This window comes from Notechis scutatus, chromosome 4 (genome assembly GCF_049901735.1).
Source record: "Notechis scutatus isolate UNSWTSFEM ecotype Mainland chromosome 4, rNotScu1.2, whole genome shotgun sequence".
Taxonomy (NCBI): Eukaryota; Metazoa; Chordata; class Lepidosauria; order Squamata; family Elapidae; genus Notechis; species Notechis scutatus.
In genome coordinates this window covers 88423316-88430730 of record NC_142012.1, presented here as the reverse complement: position 1 = coordinate 88430730, position 7415 = coordinate 88423316, and the positions used below count along the sequence as shown (strand labels likewise).

The following is a 7415-nucleotide window of genomic DNA, read 5'->3' as shown; positions in this document are numbered from 1 at the left end:
TGGCCCCTGGAAACGCCTGAGTGGGAGAGAGTAAATCGTAAGCTTTCTCGGCAAAGCTGGCTTGAGAGAGGCTTTCGTCCGACCAGCCGCGTGTGCCCCGTCGCCTCTGTCTATCAACACTTCTGAACGGGGCCGATCGGAGTAAAGAAAGCTCACCCATCCCCGGCAGTGCCGTGGACACCTAGCAAAGGTCCTCTAAAATCGCACCGGAAATCAGCGGCGGGTTTGGGAGTTGTAGTCCGAGGATGAGCTGAGGCTCGTATTGGCTGAACTGGAGCCTCGCAGGCGTTTGGATGGGGCGCGGAGGAGCGGCGTCCCTGGGAGCCGCGGGGCGCAGGGACAGGTAAGCCCGAGGACCGTGTGTTCTCCCGATCGGGATCTCCTTTTGACCACCAGGGTGTGTTCTTTGCCTCCCTTTCCGTAAAAAAAAATTAAAGGTTCTAATGGCGAGTTGTGGCCGCCCCTCTTGCCTTTTTTGACCCCTGCCTGCTAGCATCCCTTATTGGTGTAGCCCAGCCAAGAGATCGCAGGTTGCACTATGTGCCACAGGAGCACTGACAAATCCCTGGAAAGTGACACTTACTTACTTATCTGGTGAGAATGGGGCGTGCATAAGCGCACAATCGTTCTTACCGTCCCTGTCCTATTGTCCCCAATTATTAGTTTTTATTTATTTATTTATTTTTGTCAATTGCTTACAAGATAATAGGTATAAGTAAAAACAATAGGACAGGGACGGTAGGCACGTTGGTGCGCTTATGCACGCCCCCTACAGACCTCTTAGGAAAGGGGTGAGGTCAATAATAGACAGTCTAAGGTTAAAGTTCCTATATCTTGTATTTAAACTTATTCTTGTTTCTGCTATATTGTAAGCTTTTGACAAACAAACAAACAAATAAATAAGAATGACCCTTGGTCTACTCAACCTCTTATAAAGGGAGGGGGCACAGGTACCAAGCTTTTATTGTACCTGCCACTAGTTTCATTGGGTACCCTGGGGGTTTGCATTGAAGTACGGTGGCTTAGCCAACCCTGTTCAGCCCATATGTGATTATCCCCATCCTCAATTTTGTGAATGGAGATATTGCTTCTGGAAAAGCAACTGCCTCTCTCTCTGTCTCGTTAGACATTTTAAAGAAAAGACTTAAAACAGTGACTAAAAAAAGAAAAAATATATGGATATAAAATACAACTACATAAACAAGGAATGAAAATGGCTATAGATTATAGTTGTTGATTATATTGTTCAGATTCAGAAGATTAAACATTGCTACAGTCTAAGCCGGGGTCTTCAAACTTGACAGCTTTAAGACTTGTGGACTTCAAACTCCCAGAATTCCTCCTCCAGTCATGTTAGCTCAGGAATTCTGGGAGTTGAAGTCCACAAGTCTTAAAGCTGTCAAGTTTGAAGATCCTTGGTCTAAGCTAAATATTAATATCAAGAACTATGGTCAACATATTATAAATCAGCAAATGAGATTTCTCTGCTGGATTAAACGAAGCCTAAGCATCTAAAATATGGACTCTATATATAGGAACCTAAATTTTAAATGGGTACAAATCCATATATTAAACTGTAATAGTTTGTTTGAATTTAATTCGGTTCTTAGCTTAACCTTAAGATTCAGCTATTGTAGAGATCAAAGCATGCTCCTACAACTTCTTCCAATTCTTCCAATAAGAAAATCCAAGGAACCTTCCCCACCAACACTCTCTGGTACTTATTACCATAATGTTTAATTACTTCAGTAATTAAATGCTTCAGGGATTCCCAGCCTGAGTGTCCCAGGGGTACTTATTTGCCCATTGCAAAAGAAGTAAATGAAATTGTACTGCAATGGTGAGTTGGCATTTTTGCAAGAATTTGGTAGGGGGAAGATGATGTTGCAGACTGCATCCAATCATTGGCGAGACATTTTTTTCTAGACCTTTTTTAAGTGGTGAGGGATTAGTGACTGGTATGGCAAAGATGCAAGCCAAGCTATCGACTCTTCTTTCTCTTTTCTAGTGTACTGTCACTTCCTCTAAGCACCAGTCATAGTGCATGACATGTTGAAGCAAGCAGGCTGCTGCAATAACTGGGCACTTTCATCTTAAAAAGGGACAAGTTTCCATGGTTTTTGCATTCATTCCCACTTTCTCTTCCTGCTTACTCATTACAGAGATAGCTGCAGTGTCTCTCTCTTGGTAATTCACAGGGTGTCAATGTCAGGTTAGGAAGCTGGTAACAGTGAAGATCTTTTTGTTGTCATTGTCTTCGCTTGAAGTACCCACAAAGATCCCAGCAAAAGCCAGCAAAGGGAGAAGGACCTACTTGTAAGTATAGCTGTGACTCCTCTGTTGAGTTCTGTTAATTCTGCCATTGTTACCCCAAAACACTCAGAAGTATCCCATAACTCTGAAGTTGGTGCTGCATGCACCATGCTTCCAATTTAGTGAAGCAGTGAGTGAGCTTTCTGGGCAAGTGTTGTATGCATGTTCTTGCTGATATTTGTATATCTGTTCAGGGCTACACAATGAGGGAAGGTTGTTCCCCTCTTCCTAATTCTGTGTCTTCTCATCCAAACACCTCTTTGGAAGATCCCAGGCCATCCACTTCTGCTATGGCACTAGAGGAACTGGATAGTCCCAAACGACATGGTAAGCTGGCATCTCAAAACCTCTGCCACTAAGGGCTACCAGACAGGCCATGTGCCAAATGCCTTAGAGATGCATGCTTTGCCCATTTTGCCTCTGTCTAATGCAGAGGTCTCCAAACTTGACAAACTTAGCTCTACCTAATGCAGAGGTCTCCAGACTTGTGGATTTCAACTCCCAAAAGCCAGCATAGTTGGCTGGAGAATTCTGGGAGTTGAAGTCCACAAGTCTTAAAGTTGCCAAGTTTGGGGACTCCTTATCCAGGGGTGGGATTCTACCAGTTCGCACCTATTTGCTAGAACCAGTTGTTAACATTCTAAGCAGTTCGGAGAACAGGTTGTTAGAAAAAATTACTGGCCTAATCCTGTAAGGAAGGCAGGAAGGAAACATCCTGGTGTTGCTTACAGAAACTGCCTCTCCATTAATCCTTATTACATTCTTGGCAGGACTGGACTTCCTATCTCAGGAACTTCTCTGGAGTTTTTTTTTTCCCTTCCTTTGCTGGTACTTTGCTTGTGTGGAGTGACCATTGAAAAAAGTGACTTATGACCATTTTTCACACTTATGACTGTTGCAGCATCCCCAGTCACGAGAAGCCAGGCAAGGAGATGCGTGCCTCAATGTGAGTGATGTTGAGTTGGCCATGCCCACCAAGCCATGTCTACCCAATCACATGACCACCAAGCCATGCCCATCAACTAAGCCTTGCCCACAGAACTGGTTGTTAAAAAATTCGAATCCCACCCCTGCCCTGATCCAATGCAAAGGTCCCTCTTGACCCACCTTAAAGTGAATGTGGTACAATAAAGCCCATCATGATCCCATTGTCTAGTGGGAATAATTTCATTTAGTCATCCGAAGTATTCATATTGCATCTCAAATAGCTTTCACACTGTGCCACAGGGAAACTACAAAGGAAAGGAATGGAGACCAGAGATGCTTCAACAGTTCTGGCACCAACATCACAGCCAAAGGAGGGAAGTACCAGCATGGAGGCCTTCCGACTCTCCCTGGAGGACCTCAGGGTAGCAGTCCTCCAGAACTGTAAGCCTGAAACACTTTCAACTTTTGTCTTACTCATGTACTCCCTTGACATGGAAGCCTCTTCAGCCACACTCCACAAAAATAGCTAGGAACAATATCCCCAGGTATGCCCAAGCAGAGGGAAAGATGCTTCAAGTCAAATGAATTGACCAATCAAAATTAATATGAAAGCTCAGATAGAAATGAAGATCTTGAAATCCAAGAGAGATGTCCTTTTACTGAACAACTGTATAGCTTCTTTAGATTGGTTCCAGGTCCTGCTTACACACTCCCATTAGTCCTGCATAGTGGAAAGGAACAATCTCTGTTGAAACCATTCCCCTGCTGTGTCCAGAGTGCTCCCCAAAGCAATGATGGTTCTGAGAAGACATCTTGAGATTCATCTTGCTTATCAGAGCACTCTTGAGAGAGAGAAAGCACTGCACAGCTTTAACTTGGGGAAGATAATGGAAATGCCAAGTGTTCCTCAGCATGCTGCCTGAGGAATTCTCGGAGTTGAAGTCCATACATCGTAAAGTTGCTGAGGCAGAGAAACACTGCTTTAACCTTTCCCGGCTCTCCTTGGAAATATGGTTTTAATATTTTTTTTTCCTGTTGGCTCCCTCTTTGGTAACCAAGGACAGTAACTGCATTTACTGTAAGCTCATGGGATGTGGTACATTTAAAGTAGGCTTTTTTCCCAATGCTAAATGCAATCACTGCAATCAGCTTTGGTGATGTAGCTTCTTACCTTACCTCTCTTGACAGTGAAATCCATGAACCGTCGTCTTGAGGCACAAAACAGAAGACTCTGCGCCCTGGAAGAATGGAGGGCAGACTCAGAGGCCCATAGAAATGGTTTGCCCTAACCCTCCACGTTCTTCAGTCCTCCACCTTGCTTCATTTTCGATTTATTTTCGATTTTTTAATGTATTTAAGTAAACCTTTTGGTGAAGGGGAGCATCAAATAAATGTATTGTCTTATTTATTTTATTCATTTGATTTATACTTCACTTTTCATCCTGGAGTTCTGGGTGGAAGATACAGTACTCCCCTCAATTTTCTCCCCACAGCAGCAACTCTGAAATAAAGACCTAGTCCAGTATTTTAACTACCTATACTTTTCTGGCTCTTTCCAGGCTTTTTCCGCACAGCAGAAATCCCCCTATCTTCATTTTCTCTGGGTGTTGAATGGAGAAGGGGCAGCTCAGCCATAGAGGCAGCTGCTTCTGACATTCACAAATAATTCACCTTCCCCTCTTTTCACATTCAAATTCTTGGCTACACTACAACCTCTATTGGTGGAAAACTCATCCACATATACTAACAGTATTCCAGAGACTAAGTTGCATTGATTGTAGGACATCAAGCCACTTCGACTTTTCTCACATATGAATCAAACAAAAGGAATGCTTTCCTTCAAAACAAATTCAGGCACTATCTGTTGAACACAGAAAGTGCTGTCATTTTTCTGATGCTTTTTGTCATGAAATCAAATATTTTCATAGGTAACTATTACAGCTGGTAAGAAACTAACCTGAAAGCATTTCAACATTTCAAATTATGACCCAGAATGTGCTTATACTCCAAAAGCACCTTGAATCTTGACTAGTATCCATCCCGGTAGAATTTCTCTTAGGTTTATTTTGAAAATATCAATATTACAGTAGTTGAATTGCATATCTTTTCCCCACCCCAGGTTCCCAGCAATGCAATTGTCTCTGTTGTTTTTCAATCACTCCCTATCAACACTTTGTAAGCTGCTTTCCTAGGTGGCTGATCGCCTGCAGGCTACTAGGAAGAAGGAAATAGAATTCTTTATTGGCCAAGTGTGATTGGGCACACAAGGAATTTGTCTTAGTGCAAATGCTCTCAGTGTACATAAAAGATACATTTGTCAAGAGTCAAGAATCATAAGGTACAACACTTAATAATAGTCATGGGGTACAATAAGCAATCAAATCAGTTAATATAAGGATACAAGCGACAAAGTTACAGTCATACAGTCACAAGTGGGAGGGGTTGGGTGATAAGGAGTGATGAGAAGATTAATAGTAATAGTGCAGACTTTGTAAATAATTGGGACACTATTGAGGGAATTATTTGTTTAGCAGAGTGATGGCGTTTGGGGGAAAGAAACAGTCCGAAACCTCTATACCAAGGAAGCAAATTCTCCATCCACAGGTAGTTGTGCAAGGGAAAGTTGTGCAAGCACTTATTAGTGCTAATTAAGTCCAGTTCTGTGGCTGGTAACACCTGGAAGTAGCCTGGATATACGGTTGTGATTGGCTACTGTAACTAGGCCAAAGATAAAGTACCTCCTCAAGCAAAACGATGTCCCTCTATCAGGAGCAATGTAAATAAATCGTAAGTTGCCACAGGGGTGCACTTTCATAGTACTGGTTCCAAGCATAGTGATCAGTCAAGGTGTCAGGTACAGTACTGATGCACAAGTTATCAGAAACAGGAACATTATTGTAAAGAGTAAAAAATTGTGGCCATGGGAACCATTGTCAGCAGAAAAGCAAAACTCTTGTACTGCACTTCATACAACAGAACAAGCAACAGTTTGTAGTACTAAGCTCAGAGGCACTCAAAAGAGTACCAAGCCCGCGTTTCATAAAGCTTTTAAGTGGTTTGGAAAGTTTCAGCTTGGTGTTATGCAAGCCAAGTGCCTGTGACAGTATGAAACAGCCATACAAGCTGTGCATATCCCAATATCCGACCACGTCATCAATCACAGAATCTATGAAAGCATGTTAACTGCACTACACCAGGAGAAGGAAAGCAGTACCTTATAACTTGAACAACTACTGAAGGTTAATTAAGCCTCAGGTGTGGGTTGGAAATGAGACAAAGTTTCAAAGATTGATGGTGAAGGTGTGTCATAAAAATGGTTACCAGGGCATATCTGTCCTGCAACTAAAGGACATGAAGAAGTCCACAGTCATTTTTATCATTTGATCCTCCAATATATCCATAACACAAGAAACATTGAACAGAAGAACTGCCTTTGCTTTGCCTTGGGAAAAACGTAATCTATGCAGTAATCTGAATGTTTAATATGAAATAGAAAAAATGCAATAGTCTGCCCTATTCTCACTTTAACAATTCACCAGGTCATCGAAAGACATAATAAGCTGATGCATAATCCAACTGCCTCCTTAATATTAGAATTTCCTGAGGAAGTCCACTTAATTTAAGATTTTCACTTGATAATTTTTGTATTAAGTAAACATTGCCATCTCCATCCAATACACTGAATGCTCCAGGTCCCATCCGTGATGGAGATAAACCTGGTGGGACCCAGAAGAAAGGCCTTCTTTGTGGTGGCTCCCTCTCTCTGGAACATCATTCCCTCAGAGATTAGAATGGCCCCCACACTAATACTCTTCCACAAGGCGCTAAAGACCTGGTTCTGTCAGCGGGCCTGGGGAACCCAGAGTGGGATGGACCGCATTAAATGGTTCGTGTGATCTGCTGTCGTGGTGGTGGGTGGGAGTTGGGGGTGATTTTTTATTTATTTTTTTCCAGATTTTGTTCTATTGTACTTTATTAATTTGATTCTTTTTGTTAAGTTTTTATTGTTTTTTATTTAAAATACAGTTTTCTGTAAGCCGCCTCAAGTCGCCATGGGCAAATAGGCGGCAATATAAATTCAATAAATAAATAAATAAATCTCAAAAACTAATTATGCTTCAAGCAATAAGACAATAGTTTTATAAATGAAACAATGTGAAGATCTCCATATTGTT

General features: G+C 42.0%; 1 long non-coding RNA gene across 1 annotated transcript; it reads left to right on the top strand.

Moving 5' to 3' along the window:
- Window positions 1-54: 54 nt before the first annotated feature.
- On the top strand, window positions 55-4771 carry LOC113415417 (uncharacterized). The gene is made up of 5 exons (XR_003371303.2): window positions 55-343; window positions 2199-2316; window positions 2508-2640; window positions 3541-3681; window positions 4429-4771. It is a non-coding gene; the product is annotated as an uncharacterized LOC113415417 (long non-coding RNA).
- The last annotated feature ends 2644 nt before the right edge of the window (window positions 4772-7415 follow it).